We start from the raw sequence: 22,505 nt of genomic DNA, 5'->3' as shown, positions 1-22,505 counted from the left end.
AGTACATAGTATCCAACCAACCCTTTGAACATCTCCTCTATCCAGGTCACTCACTGTGCATCATGAATGGCTTCTTCACTAACTGATGTGTTGAGCTCATTCCAAAACACATCAAGGATATGCCAAAAGTCAATGACTAAGTTACCATCACGGTTCATCACTCTATCAATCTGATAGCTCTCCTGTTTCCTTCTAACAGATTGGAAGAAAGTTCAAGAAACATTTAAAGGAGAAGTGCCCCACCTATAGCAAATGATTTCTGCATCTTACCCTTGCCCACTCAGCTTCCTCGATGTCTCTTGCCTGCATGCAATTCCCTCTCCAATCGAACGAACACTCCAATCTTTAAGCAATCTATCTTCATTTTTTGCTTCAACTACTTTTATGGTAATTTGGCGTGAGTCATTGTGCAAATTGTTCGCTAGGGAGCTTGGCACATAGGCAGGGAAAGTACAATGGAAAGCATGGAGGCTATGTAACAGGAGACGGAGCCACGATGATGGTTATGATGACCATTTCATTCCCCATTTTCCCCATATCCCCCACACATTGATCGAATGGATGACACATGGCTAGCCCCTCAATTGACAACTCAATCCTTAAAATAAGGAAGATAAGATGTTTTATTGTCAAGTTATTCAATTTGATTTAAAATTATTGAGACCTTTGCATGAGTTGCAATGCCTCTCCAATGCCTACATGATCAAAACTTTTGCAATGTAAATATTTTCTTTTAATAATTTTTTTTCTCTTTTACAAAAGAAAATAATCCATGATGGGGTATATTTTAATGAGAACTTTGCTCAATGTCTACATGATTAAACCATGGATGAGAAGATATAGTTGCATTTGTGTGAAGTTGTATGATATGGTCCATAGAAGGATGATGGATTGTTGCAAGACGACCATACTACATAATAATAATTGTTTATCTAAACTCTATAGGTCACAGATGTGAAGGATATGCATTCATATAGGCATATAGAAGGATAGGCATTCATTAAATAGGCATAAAGCATATGCTAGCATTCACATATAGCATAAACATACATCATAATGCATATAGAAATGTAGAAGCATAGACATAGGCATACACATGCATAGGCATATAGAAACATAGAAGCATAAACGCTCGGGGGGGTCACTCATCATATGTAACCCTATCACGTGAGTTCAACAGAAGGATATTTTTTATTTCTAAAATTTACAGAAATAAATATACATAAGGGACTATTCAAAATAGTTTTGGAAAAAATTTACAGATTTGTATAGAAAAGGGGTACATTTTATTAATGAAAAAATTTACAGATAAGGGATTTTAAAAATAGGCCTTGAACGCACGTGATATGGAGGGTTTATACATAGTGACCCCCCTGAGCATAAACGTAGGAATTCACACAGGCATACATAAACATAGGCATATAGCTTAAAGTATTTACATGAGATTTACATAAAGCAACTTGGTGCCTGCTAGGTCAACCGTAGAAATAGCCTACTAGGTCTCTGTATCTATATCAACTTTCCATGTAATATTAACAATAACATCCAATTGGCTATCTATCCAAGAGTATTCTAATATGAGTAGAAATAGCTTATTCGCGATGCATGTAGGAATTCTCATTCGGGCCGCAATTCAATTCTTGAAGCCACAGAGCTTGAGGTCTTTGATTCTTCACTACAATTATAAAACCTTTGTGTTTTCCTACCCAAACCCTTGCTCCTCTCTTCACCCCGAGTAGTGAGCAAAGACTTTATAGGCATATCTAAAAAATTAAATCTTTTCTCCATCCTTGACCAAATGGACCTGGCAGCTTCTTTGATTCTCTTCGCGAAGGTTTTAGCTGATGGGGTGGCATGGAGGGCCCCACCTTCCACACTACCAATGTTTTCATGATAATCTTCCTGTGGGTCTGGTTGATATTTTTAGTCGAGGAGGAATTTATTATGGTTGGAATCGGTAAGTTCTTGATCACCATGCAAGATGATCTCACTACTACACACGCATCCTATTGCGACGATTACGTACCGACGATTAGTGCCCGCTTAGTGTTAATCGTCGCTATAATATAGTGTCTTAGTGTCGCTATATAGCGACCTTTAAAAGTCGCTATATAGCGACGCTTAGTAAAAGTCGCTATATAGCGACTTTTAAAGGTCGCTATATAGCGACACTAAGACACTATATTATAGCGACGTTTTACAGAGAGGTTTTTTTTTTTTTTAAGCCTTAAAATTTATTTTCTTCCAATGATAAAATTTTTTAAATTTTCATACATGTTTGAGCTCATAGAGAATTAAAAAATGAGAGCATGTACATCAAGCCTTTGAAGCTCATATATTCATGTCCAAGTTTGAGATGAGAAAAATCAAATTAAATAAGAGCATTTACATCAACTGTTTCATCTTGAGCCAAGTCTAAGGCGCCAAGCAAGTCTATCTCCAACTCTATACCGAGTTGATCTCCTATATCATCATCGTACTCTAGCATCGTACGTTCACCTAAAAGTATTTCATCATCTTCTTCAATTAAGCTTAAGTGTGGTGATTGATCTTGACGATTGTTGTCTTCCTCGTCAATATCGTTATCTCCATCCTCCTCCCGTGCGATGTCATTATGTGCATCTTCCTCTTGCCTCATATGGTGATCTACATCTTCTTCGCTAGATTCATCAATTGGATCCGGCATTGGTAGTGGCATGTCCATATCCACATCTCGATCTTCAAAAATCTGCTTACTTCGTGGTGCAACTTGGATCACGTACCACCATCTTGGATCAGAACGATCCGGATGAAAAACCACCTATATTGAAGATGAAAAATCATGTGCCAAATGTCGTCAATTATATATATAATGGACTTAAAAAACGAAAGCTTCGACTAATTAAATCATTAGTATGCACCTGCTCACAGTGCTCGGGAAGAACAAAAGTATCACTTTCATCGGTCTAATGTTTGGTGGAGTCTATTGCAAAGAGACCGCTACCATCTTTTCTCACAGTTGCATGGGGACCGTTGTAAGTAGTTCTAAACCATTTTACATCAAGAATGAAAATAGTAAATCGTCTGAAATCAATTTCATAGATGTCGCGTATGGTTCCACAATAATCCAACTGTGAGGAGAGAAGATTGGTATCTGAAGCACTTGCTCGGCTATCTTGTGTGAAGTTAGCCATGACTCCACAATCATACGTGACTCTCTTTGAATCGATGCGTTCTACGTGAAAATGTCGTCCATATGACCATAATGCACTGTACTTTTTGTACTGTAAAAGAGCATCATTAAAACAATGAAGATGCACCTATTTCATAGCATATATTGCCACAAATAATTACTTAATTACATCAAGAGATAAGAAACTTACATGCACCATACATCCAGATGATAACTCCCGCTCGCGCTCGTTTATTGTCTCTCCATCACGTTCGGCTTTATGTATAGCTAGTTGTAGCCAATCAAGTGACATGTGAGTAGGGAGAAGAGCCAGATCTCGTGGATATGGTTGTGATCGCCTGTACATTACTCTGAATCTCGTCCTTGCATTTATTCTTTCTGCTTTGGCCACTTCATATCTCTCAATCCACTTCTGCATCTCAGGGCTATTGAGGATACAAAACTTATTGAATTTCTCCATTTGCTCTTCGCTCATCTTTCTTTCAATCCCTTTTCCTTGGGGGACCTCGCCAATGATGCGATCATCATCCTTGTTGTGCCAAGCTTGCAGCATATCAGGATCCGTGGATGCAAGAAACTCTGTGATATATACTAATGACTCTTGCACAAGCCATCCCTCTGCCATGCTTGCTTCTGGTCTTGCTCTTTGTCTTACAAACCCCTTTAAAGTTTTCATAAACCGCTCGAGAAAAAACATCCATCGATTATGAACGGTACCTGCTATAGCCACCTCATCAACTATGTGCACAAGCAAGTGGACTTGAGTTGTCATAATGCTTGAGGGAAAGTGCTTCTCAAGCAAGCATACGGCTTCGATGGATTCCACCCTAGCCTTCTCGATGCTCGATATAGAGATCTCTTTTTGAGATATCCACCTATTTCACATGTCCATGCATATGTAAGATATTTGAGATATCCACCTATTTCACATGTCCATGATTTTAATACATAATGCGAATTGATAGTAAGCATACCTCACAATACCACAGATCTTGAATATAGCATTTCTAACATCTTCTTGTAAGCACCCTTTTATTGTAATTGGAAGGATGAACTATCAAAGCAACAATGAAATCATGTCAACAATATAACATAATAATAATTACGCTAATGCATCACTATTATCGGTACACTAATTCTACTTAGAATACCTGTAAGACCTTGTGTCAATCATGGGACTTGAGGCCACTAAGCTTATTGTCCTTTGAAAATGCTCCTTTCAAGCAACGCATGTACCCTGTCGGTGTTTGAAAAGAGGCAATGTCTGCCTTGATCGCTGCCTCCTCCCTCGTAGAGAGGATCCACGTTGCTTTCGGGAGGACAACTTTTCCTGAAGCATGCACTTGGGGCCACAAACAAGACATCCTATTCATAGCACGCAAGTCTTCTTGCACTCCTCTCGAGTCCTTGGAACCAACCAAGTGTGCCCAAATGGTAGCCCCCACATTCTTAAAGATATGCATGGGATCCAAGAGATGATTGATTTGTAACTGACCCCAATAAGGAAGCTCGTGAAAGATCGATAGCCTCTTCATACTAGGAGGAGGTTCCTCTCCATTCTCCCTCCAAGCTTGAATCCAATCACTTGCTTTCAAATATGATGGTGGTGGATCAAGCTGACCTCCACGTGCGAGATGGTCGAGTGGAAGGTATCGAGCATGACCTTCATAAACATTTTTCCTCATGTGTTTGGAGTAACGTGCAAGCGATTTCAGAGCGGGTCCACAAACAGGACAAGCATGGTACCCACTTGTAACAAGCCCTGCACGCGTGCATGAATATGTTAGTACAAGACATGCGTGCAAAAGAGAGTAAAAAAAGCATAATCCCTCATTGTACATGTAAAGACATAACCACGTACCTGCGCACTCTCCATATCCTGGGTAGTCATGCATGGTCCACATCAAGATACCCCTGACTAAAATATCATTGGTATGCCTAGGAGCTCTGGAAATATCAAAGACCTGCACTCCTCTCCATAATATCTGTAACTCCTCTATCAAAGGTGCCATGTACACGTCCATGTTTTTTGCCTCTTGTACTTTCCTGGCACAAGTAGTGCAAGCATGAGGTGTCCCTTTTTTATTGTTAGCCATGGTGGGATATTGTAATTCACCACGACTATGGGCCATGTCGACCAAGATGTCGAGCGTAACCCGAAAGGATTCACGCCGTCCATGGCTAGCCCAAGATGTAAGTTGCGTGGCTCTCTCGCAAAGTGCGGCCACTGATTATCTATGTGCTTCCAAGCCGCACAATCTGCGGGAATCCTCAATGTGTGATCAGTGGACCGATGAGATGCATGCCATGTCATCAACTCCGCTATGGATTTGCATCGAAACATGTGTTGTATTCTTGCAATGATGGGAAAGTGTCTTAAGACCTTTACCGGTATCCTCTCACCCTACAAGTCATCTCTATATCGTTGTTCCCCACACTTTGGACAACTAGCCAAATCTCTATGCTCACGACGAAAGAGAATACAATCATTACGGCAAGCATGGATGGTATCATAATCCATACCCACCATTGTTAGCATCTTTTTCGCTTCATCTCTTGATGCGGGCATGGTATTTGGTGCAGGCAACATCTTTTGGAGCAACCTATGACAAAGACACTATCCAAATGATGATTCTCAAAACAAACAATATCCAAATAATGAGTCAATCAAATTAATGCAAGGGCTAACCTCATTAAGGCCGAGACACTTGTATCCGACCACCCATACTGTACTTGTAGATTCAAGATTGAGAGACAAGCATGTAGTTTAGACATCCTGGCACCCTCATACAATTGTGTTGATTGCAACTCTCGCATTTCACCTCAGACTCTGACATCACGTGTACGTGGGATGTAGTGCCCCTAAAAATGGAATCCATCATGTCGACCATACCCTCGTCGTCATCCGGGAGACTATAGTCTTGTTGAAAGTGAGAAGGTATATGTGTACCCTCGTCACCCTCGTCATCCTGTCATAAGCTCATTCGTGTAAATAGAAGATCTTCTAATTCTGGGTATACAATAAGATTGCGAACTTAAATAGCTTTGACTTACCGATGATCCATCAACATGTGCAACACCAACGGGGGGTACTGGTTCCGGCTCCTCCCCATACATCCACAAGTGCTCGGGGGGGTCACTATGTATGAACCCTCTATATCACGTGCGTTCGAGGCCTATTTGTAAAATCCCTTATCTGTAAATTTTTCCTTAATAAAACGTACCCTTTTTCTATACAAATCTATAAATTTTTTTACATTTCATTTTAAATGCTCCCTTATGTATATTAATTTTTGAGAAATTTAGGAATTAAAAATATCCTTCTGTTGAACTCACGTGATAGGGTTACATATGATGAGTGACCCCCCCGAGCACAAGTGGCGCATGATAATACGACGTTGATGTCGTACTTCTCGCTTGCAATGAGTGCAATGACAATATAACCTCTCCGTAAGCCACTTCGTGCTCCCGGGCGTTGGCGCATCATCGGATGAGCTTCCACTCGTCCCTTCCATCTACACTTATAAAACCAAAACATAAGCATGAAGAGGAGATGTACACAATTATGAGCATAGCATGTTTAATTTGAGCTTCTCTTGAGGCTATATAAAAAGAATGACATCGCTATATAGTAAGGATTGAAACAAAAAATCCTATATAGTAAGGCTATGTAGTAAGAGGAGATATTGACAATTATAGGCATAGCATGTTTGAGCTTCACAAGAGACCACACCAAAAAATAAACAGTAAGCGTCGCTATATAGCGACGCTCTGTTCCGTCGCTATATAGCGACGAATAAGCGTCGCTATATAGCGACGCTGTGGGTTAAAACCCGAAACGCCGAAACCCGCGGCGTTTTGCTCAAAGCTTTCCTAATCTCTCAAGTAAGCTCCCCAAAATCTCCTCCCACCTATTTTCACTGACCTCCCATCTATTCCAAGCAACCTCCTACCCTATTTCCCACTCCTCACCCTTCTCCTACCTCTTGTGCACCCTCTCTCTCCTTTTTCCCTCTTTGGTTTCCAGAAAGAAAGTTCTTCAAAAGGTGAGTTTCTTTCAACAATGTAGGTTGTTTGTTTGTTAGCTTTGGTTTTGTGAGTGTTTCTACTTGTATTGCTAAAGTTTTAAACTAGTTTTCATGCTTGATTAGAAAGGATTCAAACAAAAAACGAAATTTCAAGAAAGAAAGAAAGAAACTCACCTCTTCTTCCTGTATTTCTCTTCCTTCTCTTTCTTCTCTTCTCCTCAATCTCCTCCTTTCCTTGTCTCCTCAATCTTCTCTTTCCTTGTCTCCTTTCAAGAAGTTGCTTTTGTGATCTCCTCTTTCCACTAACATCTTATTTGAAAAAATGGGTTGTTTTCTCTCTTTTGTAGGGCCAGTCCACTACACCGAGCGGGACATACTCTCTCTTTTGTGGGCCCAGTCCACTACACCGAGCGGGACATACTTTTACAGGTAAGTGCTTCCTCTTCTTTCCATTTAAGCTTTTTGTTATTTGCATTGGCCTGCAGCTAGCGCCTTAAGCGCTAGCTGCAGTGATGGGCGTAGGAACCCTCTCTTCCCCCTTCTCTTTTTCTCATTTTTCCCCCTTCTCTTTTTTCCCTCTTCTCTTATTCTCTCTTTCCCCCTTCTCTCTTTCCCCCTCTCTCTTTTCCCTTGTCTCTTTCCTTTCCCCCTTATTCTCTATTTCCTTTCCCTCTTATTCTCTTATGCTTATGCTTCTCTCATTCCCCCTTCTCTCATTCACATAAGCTCTTCTTCTGCAAGAGCTTATGCGGAAATAGAGAATGAGAGAAGCATATGCTTCTCTCATTCTCTTTTTCTGCATAAGCTCCTTCTCTTTTTCCGCATGAGCATAAGCATATGAGCTTATGCTCATTCATGAGCATGAGCTTATGCGTAAGTTTCCGCATAAGCTCCTTCTCTCTTTCCGCATAAGCTCCTTCTCTATTTTCGCATGAGCGTAAGCATGAGCTTATGCTTAAGCATAAGCATAAGCATAAGCTCATGCTTATGCTCATGCATGAGCATGAGCTTATGCTTAAGTTTCCGCAAGAGCTTATGCGGAAATAGAGAATGAGAGAAGCTTATGCTTCTCTCATTCTCTTTTTCCGCATAAGCTCCTTCTCTCTTTCCGCATATGCATAAGCATGAGCTTATGCTTATGCTTATGCATAAGCATAAGCATAAGCTCATGCTTATGCTCATTCATGAGCATGAGCTTATGCGTAAGTTTCCGCAAGAGCTTATGCGGAAATAGAGCATGAGAGAAGCTTATGCTTCTCTCATTCTCTTTTTCCGCATAAGCTCCTTCTCTCTTTCTGCATATGCATAAGCGTAAGCTCATGCTTATGCTCATTCATGAGCATGAGCTTATGTGTAAGTTTCCGCAAGAGCTTATGCGGAAATAGAGAATGAGAGAAGCATATGCTTCTCTCATTCTCTTTTTCCGCATAAGCTCCTTCTCTTTTTCCGCATGAGCATAAGCATGAGCTTATGCTTATGCTTATGCATAAGCATAAGCATAAGCATAAGCATAAGCTCATGCTTATGCTCATTCATGAGCATGAGCTTATGCGTAAGTTTCCGCATAAGCTTATGCGGAAATAGAGAATGAGAGAAGCTTATGCTTCTCTCATTCTCTTTTTCCGCATAAGCTCCTTCTCTCATTCCGCATAAGCTCCTTCTCTATTTCCGCATGAGCATGAGCTTATGCGTAAGTTTCCGATTAAGCTTATGCGGAAATAGAGAATGAGAGAAGCTTATGCTTCTCTCATTCTCTTTTTCCGCATAAGCTCCTTCTCTCATTCCGCATAAGCTCCTTCTCTATTTCTGCATGAGCATAAGCATAAGCATAAGCATAAGCTCATGCTTATGCTCATGCATGAGCATGAGCTTATGCGCAAGTTTCCGCATAAGCTTATGCACAACTTTCCGCAAGTTTCCGCATGAGCTCCTTCTCTCTTTCCGCATAAGCTCCTTCTCTATATCCGCATGAGCATAAGCATGAGCTTATGCTCATGCATGAGCATGAGCTTATGCGTAAGTGTCCGCATAAGCTTATGCGGAAATAGAGAATGAGAGAAGCTTATGCTTCTCTCATTCTCTTTTTCCGCATAAGCTCCTTCTCTCATTCCGCATAAGCTCCTTCTCTATTTCCGCATGAGCATAAGCATGAGCTTATGCTCATTCATGAGCATGAGCTTATGCGTAAGTTTCCGATTAAGCTTATGCGGAAATAGAGAATGAGAGAAGCTTATGCTTCATAAGCTTCTCTCATTCTCTTTTTCCGCATAAGCTCCTTCTCTCATTCCGCATAAGCTCCTTCTCTATTTCCGCATGAGCATAAGCATGAGCTTATGCTTATGCTTATGCTTATGCTTAAGCATAAGCATAAGCATAAGCATAAGCATAAGCTCATGCTTATGCTCATGCATGAGCATGAGCTTATGCGCAAGTTTCCGCATAAGCTTATGCGCAAGTTTCCGCAAGTTTCCGCATGAGCTCCTTCTCTCTTTCCGCATAAGCTCCTTCTCTATATCCGCATGAGCATAAGCATGAGCTTATGCTTATGCTTATGCATAAGCATAAGCATAAGCATAAGCTCATGCTTATGCTCATGCATGAGCATGAGCTTATGCGTAAGTTTCCGCATAAGCTCCTTCTCTCATTCCGCATAAGCTCCTTCTCTATTTCCGCAAGTTTCCGCATGAGCTCCTTCTCTCTTTCCGCATAAGCTCCTTCTCTATATCCGCATGAGCATAAGCTCATGCTTATGCTCATGCATGAGCATGAGCTTATGCGTAAGTTTCCGCAAGAGCTTATGCGGAAATAGAGAATGAGAGAAGCTTATGCTTCTCTCATTCTCTTTTTCCGCATAAGCTCCTTCTCTCTTTCCGCATATGCGTGAGCATATGCGGAAATAGAGAATGAGAGAAGCTTATGCTTCTCTCCTTCTCTATTTCTGCATATGCGGAAACATGAGCATAAGCTCATGCTCACCCATGAGCATCCGCATAAGTTCATGCAGAAAAAGAGAAGGAGCTTATGCGGAAATAGAGAATGAGTTTCCGCATAAGCTCTTTCTCTTTTTCCGCATAAGCTCTTTCTCTTTCTCTTTTGCGTGAGCATATGCAGAAATAGAGAATGAGAGAAGCTTATGCTTCTCTCCTTCTCTATTTCCGCATATGCGGAAACATGAGCATAAGCTCATGCTCACCCATGAGCATAAGCATAAGCTCATGCGGAAAAAGAGAAGGAGCTTATGCGGAAATAGAGAATGAGAGAAGCTTATGCTTCTCTCCTTCTCTTTTTCTACATAAGCTCCTTCTCTTTTTCCGCATGAGCATAAGCATGCGGAAACTCATCCTTCTCATGCTTATGCTCATGCATGTGCATGAGCTTATGCTTAAGTTTCCGCATAAGCTCATGCTTATGCGTGAGCTTATGCGGAAATAGAGAATGAGAGAAGCATAAGCTCATTCTCTATTTCTGCATAAGCTCATTCTCTATTTCCCACTCTATTTCCCCCTTCTCTCCTTCTCTATTTTCCCTCATCTCTTTCCCCTTCTCTCATTCTCTATTTCCTCATTCTCATTCTTTTCTTTCCTTTACATCTTCTTTCCCTCTTATCTTTCCCTCTTCTTTCCCTCTTTCCTTTCCCTCTTCTTTCCTTTCCCTCTTCTTTCTTCTTGCCTATGCCTATGCCTATGAGAATGCTCATGTTTGTTTATTTGTTTTCTGTTTTCGTGTTTGTGTCTATGTTAGACATGGGATCACGTCGCTCATCGGACGAGTACGGATAGCCTCGCAAGAGGAGAGCTCACGATCTATATGCTCCAGAGGACTTTGATTCCTCTCAGGCGACTACCCCGAGGACTACCCCTGGTCCGACTCCTCTCGGTCCTAGCACTGTGACTACCCCTGGTCCGACCCCTCTTCCACGTAGCACTGCGATTACCCCTCAGGGGACTCCTTTGCTAGCCGCGCATGGCTTTGTTGGGACTCCCGATGAGTTTGTAGCACAGATGAGCGATGAGGAGGCAGCGAGATTCTTCTCTCTGCTCTCTCAGAGGACCTCCGCAATTCCTTCCCCTACACCGACGGGTGGACGTACAGCCCAGCCATCCCCTCGCGCCCCTTCGACCGCGGGATCATCACCTGCGCATGCCTCCCGCAAGGGAAGGAAGAGTAGGATGGGCGGCTCATGTTGTGCTGACTCAGGAGATGTAGACGAGTCAGCACACTCACGCTCCTTTAGGTCTCCACTTGGTCCGGAGACACAGTATCAGTCAGGTCCCTTTCCCTCTCCTACTCCCACAGCTACTCCTCGATCCGGAAGCAGTCGCGCAGCTTCCACTCCTTCAGACTCTGCTACCGTCAGTCCCCCTTACTCATCAGGGGATCTCTCCTATCAAATCACATCTGCCGGAGAGATAATAGAAGACAAAAAGGGCAAAGCAGTGATGGCCGCCATGAGGCGATTGATGAGTCATCACTTCAAGAGCGGCATAAATATCGATTGGCGGTATCAAGATGCCCAAAAAAAGAAGCAGGCGGTGATCGATGAGTTAAAACAAAGATATCCTAATCCGCCAAATGTGGAGTTTAATAACAGTTATATGCTCGAGCGCATGGGTTTGGTCCTAAAGCATCGCAGATCAACCATGCGTACTTCCATTACAAAGGGGTTGGCTAAACCCAGCTAGGCAGACAAAGCTGATTGGAAGTACTTCAAGAAGCAACATAGGGACCATCCCGAAATGTTCGAGGGTCAGAGGAGGGCTGCGAAGAGATGGCTGGACGTCGTAGGTACTTCGCACTTTGGTGCAAGCGGACGGTATGCGTTCGAGGCAACCGTGGTAAGTTTACTTCTTTCCATTTAATGTATTGTTCTATTTGTTTTACTTACATATTACATGCACTTTAGCTAACTCTAACTCTCGTAAATTGGATCCACAGCAAGCTGCGATGGGTCATCTTCCTACGGATGCAGAGACGCGGCGCGCATTTCGGATAAGAACCAAGCCGTGGTTCATTGAGCAAGAGGCAATGGGAGCGACAGTCGATTGGGTTGAGGTGGCTGCTCGCACGGTATAAGTTTACTCCTACTTGTAATCTCACTTTTTAATTTAAGTTCCAATCTAATTTTCGATTTATATGGTTCACTCTTAGGGTCAAAGCTCAAGCGTCCCATCATCAGAGACGAGCGATCAACAGGGGCAAGGATCGGACGCAGGTGCCGATGACGAGGGAGAAGACGCAGGTGTCGGGGACGAGGGAGAAGATGCAGGTGCCGAGGACCAAGGAACAGCCCAACAAGACGATTCGGATTCGGATTCGGATTAGTAGTGGTAGTAGCATTTTGTATATCCGCTCGTTAGAGCAATTTTGTATCGCCCTTTCACAGGGTAATTTTGTTTCAAACACAGTTGTATATGTATATGCATTTCTTCCTCATCGTTCACAAGAACAATTTTGTATCACCCTGCAAGCAAGGGAAATTTTGTTATAAAAAACTTTCTTTTGTAATTACAAAAAAAAAAAAAGGGTTAGTGGGGCTAAACAGGGCCAAAAGGAAGCCCTGTTTAGCCCCACTAACCCTTTTTTTTAACTTCTGTTAATCGTCGCTATATAGCGACGTTTACCAGTGTCGCTATATAGCGACGATTATCAGAGTCGCTATATAGCGACGTTTGCATCATCGCTATATAGCGACGATTAACAGCGTCGCTATATAGCGACGGTTTATAGCGACGCTCCTTTTCCGACGATTTTAACGACTTTTATAGCGACCTTTGCACCCGTGAAAAACAAAAATTTAATGTAAAAAGCGTCGGTATTTCCGTCGGAAAATGGCCTATGCCTTGTAGTGTCTATGGAGTGTCTGGAACTTGAGGAGAACTTGAGAGACTAATCTGGCTGAATCCAATACCAATATTTACTTATGATGACTGTGAGGGCTATTCAGCACATTAAAACTTTGAGCTACCCATTAACAAATTGTGAATGCTCTTACACCATCCTAGATGAAAGAATATTTAAAAAATAACTTTGAATTTGGATATGAGAATAAACACACCCTACCTATTAATTTAAAAACGGTATATAAAATTACCCCTGCTATAAATATATTTTTGTAAGTCTTGAGAATTAAAATACCCCTCATTTTGAACTCTCATAGTATATATACATTTCCTAGATGGACCCCCCGAGTCTGACAACACAATCATTCACAGAACGTTCTTTCTTATCGTTTTGACTACTTAATCATTAGGTTTTGAGTTGATATGCAAAAGTTATCAAAGATGGATCGCAAATCAGTCTTATGGTCATGATTGATGAAAACGGCCCATGTCAACTAGCCTATTCGAAGCATATGCACTAGTTATTTTGACTAGTTGGATCACTATATTCTAATTTCAGGTAAGAAAGTTATGGTTATTTCTTTTTGCTACCTGCTGTCAATAAACTAGTAGAAGAGTGTTTGGACAAGAAGATGAACTTAACACTCATAACCAGAGAGGACTTGGTCTAGGACATGAGGATGGAAAATGTTCATACTTTCATAGATTCAACAATATTTGAAGCAAAAGCAAATTAAGCAATGAAAAAAATATACTTAATGATAAGAAGCTTCCTAATATGGTGTCACCCTCCCGCTTTCAGTCTCCACCAGTTGATCACACCATCTTGCACTCGGTATTTAACTCACTGTTATATCATGCTTTTACATTCCCACATGAAGAAATAAGATGCTCAATCACATAAAGTAAACTTCTTTAGCTATAGGACTCCACAAAATTTTAGATGAAGAGGAGACTCAACAACCATCGGTCATATCCATAAAAACCAAGAGTGCAGAATCGTTGTTGTAAGTGTAGTCAATCTTTAGGGATCAAGATCTTATCTAATCTATGCAGTCTCAATCTTGTCGGTTAAGAGCAAGGTAGCCCAATCTACATGCTTTTCTAGTGATAATTATATACATTCAACAGACCAAAAAGTTGATTGAGAAAATCACTTGGACAAAAGGTTATCTACCATATGAAAGCAATTTTTTATTTCTATTAGGTCATCAGTGAAAACAAGAGTTTAACGCTTTAGCACTTGTGGTTTCATCCTACTTTTGCAAAAGTGAAAGCCAATGATGCTTCATATATATTAAGCTAGTTTTTATTTAGTGCATCCTTTACTAACCAGTGTCTTATTTAGTTCATCACTTGCTGAGTCTTTGTGTAAGTGCCTTGCTACTCAACATTCATAGAACGTTCTTCAACCAAAGAGCCCTGTCAATATCTATACTCGGGTGCCTCATAAAACTTGATTGTTTTTCAGCAATCACTATGACATACATCTATGTGTTGGAGCTTTTCTTTGCCTGTTGGTATAGAGATAAACGAACTTTCTTTAATGTTGTACATAATTGGGAACCATGATATCATCGTAGCTCAGTGCAATGCTTTGTTCTTGAAATTCTACTTGAAAGGTTATGTTATTTGTATTCCACTACATTCATATGGTTGGTGTTTTATTCACAATGATAATACATGTATTATTATGTTTTGCTAGCAAGTTTAGCTACAGCTTCAAGTTTCCATGAATCTCGGTTAAAGAGACTTACCAAATATTCTATATCACGCTTTACTTTCAGCATGAGCTGATCAATTCAAAGGAGCTTCCACAATATTTTGTATTGTTTTGAAGGCTAGATTTTCTTCGATTATCTTATCATTTACTTGGCAACTCCAAAATGCAATAAAATTGAAAGCTCAAAAAGTGCTTGTATATACATATAGCACGCGAAGCTAAGCCACGTCATGTGGCTTCAAGTACAAAAAATAAGGAAGCTAAGCCATGTCATGTGGCTTCAAGTATAAGAGGAGTCTATATACAAGAGGCATGAAGCCAAGCTAGTGGCTTTAAGTACAAAAAAGAATAGTAGCACTACTTCTACGACTAATCCTCGCTGCCTTCCACGCTCCCTTCTGCGCTCCCTTTTGCACCTCCTTCCTCGTCTTCCTCGTCGTCTTGTGCATGGGCCTGTAAACAAGGGACAACATATATCAATGTATGAAAAATCAAATCTTTACTTATAATTTTGGCATTATTTAATTACTTTCAAATACCTGGGGGGCCTGTCCAGTAGCTCGGGTATACTGCTCCTCAGTAATCAACCCGTCATCATAGAAGTGCCTCCATGTATCTCCTCTGCGATGGTGGCGGTGGTAGGCTATCTCCACTGGAGTAGGGTATCTTCCCACGATCTCAAGCTGCATGACCGTGATACACTTTGTGGAGGGATTAGTACAAAGAAACAACCAACCTCCTAATAAACTACATAAGCAATATAATTTGAGATCGATACTTACAAATTGGGCCTCCCATGATTCAACACCCCCTGCTCCAAAATGCGCGCTTCCATATTCCTCCATCTAGATCCTTTGTGCCTCCACGTGCTGCAGACTGGGCTCCTCCCTCGCTGACTTCATTGCCTTCTTCCACTCATGCTTCTGAGCGGTGTGGGGCGGGCCCCTTGGAGGTTGACCTGCCTCAATCCTGGCAAGCTCCGCTAGTGCCTGCCTCTTAAGGGAAGATCTTTTATTGCTAAGTATCGTAACAATCTTTGACTTCCCCCATTTATCTGTGAACTGGCGATTGGGGGGGTTAGGATACCTAGAGCGAACAGTAGCGAGGGTCTCATCAGCCAACCTCTTTGGGTGGTCTTTATAGTGGATAAAGCAATCTTTGTAATTGTTAGCAATTACAGAGCGCATGAAGGCCATGATGTCCTTCCCCCGCGCATCCATCAAGATGCCTCCTGTCTGAGTGATGTCATAATAAATCGTACCATCACCCAGAGGCACGTCTAAATCATCTGAATCATCCTCTTCCTCACCACCACATGGCCCAAAGCACTGTGCCATGCATCCGCCACCGCTCTCCCTGCTACTACGCCTGCTACCCTGTCGTGTCGAGCTCGTACGCTGGCCACTCGTAGCTGGGGACTGCACGGGACTACGTTGACCACTCGTAGCTGGAGAACCGAGTCTCGACGGCTGGGGAGTACGTCGACGGCTCGTCGAGACAGAAGGACCTCCTGACGGCATGGGGGAAGGGGCATAAGATGGGATGGCAGAAGGGACATAAGACGGCATGGGGGAAGGGGCATAACACGGTACGGGGGAAGGGACATAAGACGGCTGTGCGGACTCCGCTGGGGTGATCTCAGGCAGTGTGGGGTGGCTCGGAGTTTGTAGTTGTGACTCCTGGGGAGTGTTAAGGGTACCTGTCATATACCTGTATAACTCCGCAGGACTAGGAGGGTGCCCTAAAAGATTATATAAGTCCTTCCAAATCGATTCCCACGGATCAGGTGAGCTAGAAGCACTTCCTCGCCACATGTTGAACTGGAAAAAAGGAAACAAATCTATTACTTTGGGAGCTGAGAAGAAAGGGGAAGAAAAAAGAGGAAGAAAAAAGAGGCTCTGTCAGAGCGTGTCTATAGACCCGTCTGATTTGCACGTCTATAGATGCATCTAACACAGCGTTTAACAATTCGTTTAAAACCGCGTCTACCAGTCCGTCTAAAAGTGCGTTTAAAAGCGCGTTTAACAGTGCGTTTAAAAGACCGTTTAACAGACCGTCTGTGTGAGCGTCTACAGACGCGTCTGTGTGTGTCTGCAATAAGCCAGACGCGCGGATAGACGTGCCTGTAGACGCACTTTTAGACGCACCCTGGGACGCGCCTGGGACGCGCCTATAGAGGCGTTCCGACAGGCGAGAATACTAAAAAGTCGAAAAGGACGTTGCGCCCGACAAAAGAACGTGTCGCTCATACCTAGATCCTACGTTTCGTGGATGCGAGAAAGTACAAAACTGGAAAGAGCAAGCAAGAACAACTTCAAAAGGACTTACTTGGAAAAAGGTATGGAAGGATCTTTCTTTTCCAAACTCGTTTCTTCTCCTTGTTCGTACTCCTCCTCTCCTTTAGGCTTGGAAGCAAGTGTAGGTACGGTCCCTTTCTCTTGAGTGCAAGCTTGGAACTATGTATGGGAGGCTCTCTCTTAAGCTTCGAATCTATGGAACTGCTAATAAAGAAGGAAGGAAGCCGCTCGCGAAGTTTAAGTAATGAAAAGAAAAGCAAAGCGAGCGGCGCGCCGAAAAGCAGGTTTAAAAGCCGCGTCTATAGTCGCGTCTATTAGCGCGTCTATAGGCGCATCTAAATACACAGAGTAGACGCGCTGTTAGATGCGATGTTAAACGCGACTATAGACGCAGCGATAGACGCAACACAAAGTTTAAATTAAGCATTTGAAGAAGAGCAAATTTGGTGGGTTGTTTGTTTGTAGGATGTCTCCATCTTCAACAAGTAGCTCCGGTGAGGATGAATCCCTCCGTATCCACCATCGCGAAATGTGGTTGGAGAAAAAAATTAAATGTCTGTGTGATCGATGTCGAGGAAACATGTATCATGCACGCAGGATTACGCTCAATCATATCTCAAAGTATGGAGAATGGGATGTGACCATAAACAGGGTAAGGGTTTGTAAGTTAAGGTTGATTGAGATACCTATGGGTGTTCATATGTTTGAGTTATGATCCCGTTTTAATTTGATACAGGATGCAGTGCCACACCCGCACATGTTACCCTATGCCCGTCGTGAGGAGGCAAAGCATCGGCGATATGAGGTGGGATCTTCAGGAGGGATCGTTACGGATGCATGGAGTGATGGTGATAGTAGCCCTCCGCCATTACCTCATGAAGCCGTGGAGGAGGAGGTGTTTGATGATATAGTGTGGGATTTATATGTCCATCAAGGGAGGGATAATAGCATGGAGTAGGATGATCTTTTTACCGCAGCATCGACTCCACTGTTTGAGGGGTGCACATTCTCTGTTCTACGTGCCTCCTTGAGTTACTAAACTTGCAAACCATCTATGGATGGAGCAATGCAAGTTTGAATGCATTACTCAAGTAAGCTTTAAAGTCGATTTTGCAAACATGGTGAATTATGCGCGTGGGTCAATTACTCGAATGCTTTTCCTCATTTATGGTCTTCACATGCAGGCTATTGTGTAAAATGCTTCCAAGGGAGAATAAATTACCGACCTCAAGAGATATGGCAAGGCAACATGTGACCTCTCTTGGAGGATTAGATTACAAGCGCATCCATGCATGTGTCAACGATTGCGTTTTGTTTCGTGGACTACATAAGGATGCAAGAGAGTGTCCTACTTGTGGAGAGGCAAGATATAGAGCAGATCTCAAAACCTTGGACGTGCCTCGTAAGGTATTGCGACATTTTCCCATAATCCCTCGCATCCAACATATGTTCAAGTGCAAATCTATTGCAGAGCTCATGTCATGGCATTCCTCCCATCGATCAACCGATGGCAAGTGGAGAACTCCTGCGGACTCTCCTGCGTGGAAGCATATTGAAGACACATGGCCAAGCTTCAAGGAAGAACCTAGGAGCTTGAGACTTGGATTGGGTATGGACGGTGTGAACCCATTTGGTCTCAAAAGCACGTCTTACAGTGTATGGCCAGTGGTATTGGTGAATTACAATCTTCCACCCTCTATGGCTATTAAGAAAGGACATGTCATGCTGTCCCTTCTAATTCGAGGGAAACATAAAGTCAAAAACCATGATGTTTATTTGGAGCCTTTGATTGATGAGCTAGAGATACTTTGGAGAGGTATCGAGGTGCATGATGTGAGCAGGCGTCCCTCGTCACGAGACTTCAACTGCAAAGCAGTCTTGATGTGGACGATGCATGACTTCCCAAGCTATGGCGAGTGTTCAGGTAAGCATTGCATTTTTTAATTATGAATAGGCAAAGGACGTGGCACCCTAAGCCCACCTTCCACTCTTAATTGCATCTATTGTTCAGGTCTCACTACATCGGGTTACCATGCATGTCCTGTTTGTGGTCCTTCGCTTGTTGCCTCACGGGCAGACGCATTGAATAAGGTCATCTATGAGAATCACCATCGATTTCTCCCACCTGATCATCCTAGATATGTTGCCCCTTGGAATGAAGTCCTCCCAAAATCACTCACCGCGGGAGATTGGATGAGAATTTGGGACGGTTCCATGACTCCTCCACCACTTGGCATGAGCTGGTAAGGATTTGTAACTATTGGCTGGAAGTAAAGATTGGCTATATTGGTTGAAAGTAAAGATTGCACGCTAACACTTTATTTTCTTTAGATACTCCATCTTTTATCGCTTACCATATTGGTCCCACCTCAAGATCAGTCACCTGCTCGATCCCATGCATATCTTCAAGAATGTGGCATCTACCATTTGGGAGCATTTGAATGGGACACGAGATTCGGCAGGCATAAGGGAGGATCTACATACCACAGGGAGGATGCGTGAAGCTTGGCCTCAAGAGAGACCAAATGGGCGTGTTTTTTTACCTCGTGCACCGTGGATGTTATCAAAGCTAGAGATGGCGACGGTGAAGCGCGCTATTACTACAATTCGTACTCCCACTGGATGCATGAGGTGTTTGAAGGGAGCCTTTACAAAGAGCAAGAAAAGAGGTGTAGAACAATTATATGGCTTGAAATCTCATGATTGGCACAAGATGCTCCAAGTAAGTATTTTATATGCATAATATCTTTTTCCTTTCAAATTTGTAAGTGAATAGCTATAAGCAACTAATCAACCACCTCCTCGCGGGTTCAGTTCATACTACCTACTAGCATTTCACGTAGTGCATCAAAGGACGTGAAAGATTGTATTTACAAGATGGGCGAGCTTGTGAGGTATGTGAGCTCAAAGGAAATAGATCCCACCACGCTTGAGAATGCTCGAGTTATGTCAGTGGAGGCGGTTTGTTTAGTGGAGGAGACATTTCCACGTTCTATTCTCACAAGCCAACTACATCTCATAGTACATTTGGTGGATGAGATTGCTATATGCGGTACTATACATGCACGATGGTTGTTCTTCCTCGAGCGCTTCATGAAGACGTTTAAGGGCTTCGTGAGACAAAATGCAAGACCCGAAGGTAGCATGGCCGAGGGTTGGTTGGTACAAGAGTCACTTGTATATATTTCTGAGTTTCTTGTTGATGTGGATAGCTCTCTCCCACGACTATGGAGAGATGATGAAGACCTAAGGATGACCTCTATTGTGCCTCAAGGAAAAGGACGCAACAAAGTAATAGACACGAAGTTGCATAATAGTATCAACCTCTTTTACGTGCTTAATAGTGATGTGATGAAAAGATGGGTGACAAGATACGAGGATGTAAAGGCAAGAAGACAAGAAGAAAGGGCCCTCTTTCGTACACACCACGGATCTCGTGTGCCATACCCTCAGCATCTAAGAGCACTTCCAAAGGATATTCATGTGGATTGGCTACTTGATGAAATGGAGAAAGCAGAGAAAGACGAGGGGATGCATATCACAATGGAAGAATGGGAGTATGCTAGGGGATGCATGAGCAAGGTCGGTATATAGAATGTTATGCATAAGTTAGGAGCTTTTTATAATTTAGATTGCTTATTTAATTGATTTTTTCTTGGTGTAGTGCACTATGTTCAATGCTATATGGTGTGAGGGCAAGCATTTTCGAACACAACGGATTGATGATAAGAGAAACACACAAGATTGCGGCGTCATTGCTTGCTTTGAGGGAGCCAATGGAGCCATGGATGATTATTGTGGCATAATCCAAGATATCATTATGCTTGACTTTCGACGCTTCTTAGTGTATGTTTTGGATGTAAAGTGGTTTAAGGACGTGGTGGAAAGAGGCCCTAATGCAACAATCAAACGCCATGCAAGTGGCTTTGTAACTATTGACTTCACAAAGTTTTGGCAAAGTAGGAAGGACACACTAGTACTACTGCAACAATGTGAACAGGTACTGTGCACACACATAAAAATACTCGCTTTTAAATATTTGATGCAAGAAAAGTAACATGATTGTATTTGTGTTTGAATTAGGTTGTCTATCAACCAATGGTGGATAATAATAGATGGTGGCATGTCATACCTATTATGCCACGTTCCAAAGTGATGTATAGTACATTTACTAATATGGAGCATATGGAGGATGATCATGGCCATGGACGTGATGATGACCGTGATACAAGAGAGGAGGATGATCATGAGATAGGAGATATAGATATTGAGGCCGGCATTACCCGTGAGGACGAGCCTACCATTGGAGATGTTGATTTCGATGAGCACATGAGTGGCACAAGTAGTAGTGGGTTGAATGTATTTGTAGATCTAAACACTTGTTTGGAGTAGATAGTTTGGCAAGGGTTGATCTCATTGAGGATGAGATTGAACCGTAGCCCCACAATTGATATTGGCAAAACTATTTTACATATTGTCTCATTCTCCTCATTTCACTTAATTCTTGATATGTGGGCTTGCAAAAAATTATGTGCTTTGGTAATCATGGGCAATGTTTGGAAAGCAATGATGTACACCAAAATCTCACTTTCTGTATTCTCTGGAGCGCGTCTATTTACGCGTCTAAATGCGTGTCTGAGTCTCAGTGTAAACGCGCAAATAAACGCACAAATACACGCGCAAATAGACGCGCTAATAAACGGGATGTTAGACGGGCCCGTATTTTCTCAGATCAAATGCGCAAATAGACGCGGTGATTTACGCGCAAATAGACGAGCGTTTAGCCGCGACTATAGATGCGCCCGTAATTTCTCTACTAAAGCAACGCCTATAGACGCGCCCGCTATTTTGCGCGTCTACCAAGCGCGTCTATAGTTGCTTTGTGTTGTTGTTTCTGTGACGTCTCTTGAACTTTTGGGATATACTGATGTAGATTGGACAAGCTCTCACTTCTTTATGCGGTCTACAAGCGGTAATTGCTTCTTTATCAATGGTTGCTTGGTCTCTTGGGCAAGTAAGAAGCAACATTGTGTTGTTGTTTCTACTACAAAATTTGAGTATGTAGCGGCCTCTCTAGCAACTTGAGAATTGGTTTGATTGCACCAATTGCTTATAGTATTGGTCATCCCTATAGTGATCAATATGAATCAGTCTTTGGGAGTAGATTTGGTGTGTCTATTGTTTCTTCTTCTTCTCTCTCAACATATAACTCTATGAAAAATTCTACTTCTAGTAGTATCAACTTTTTTGAACAGCTTAGTATAGAGAATAAAATTGGGTGTAACTTTCAATACTGAAAATTGAATAAATATGTGTATTTGATTGTTGGCTACAGCTACTCAAAGTTATACACCTATGAAACCGTTTTATGCACATAAGCAAAGTTTAAACCTTGAACTTTTGTTTCGCATGATATAATATAGCATCATTCATGAGTAATTATTT

Source organism: Dipteris shenzhenensis, chromosome 11 (assembly GCF_047967505.1).
Source record: "Dipteris shenzhenensis isolate YYH24624 ecotype China chromosome 11, Dip_SZ_1.0, whole genome shotgun sequence".
NCBI lineage: Eukaryota > Viridiplantae > Streptophyta > Polypodiopsida > Gleicheniales > Dipteridaceae > Dipteris > Dipteris shenzhenensis.
Note: the sequence above shows the minus strand (reverse complement) of the source record.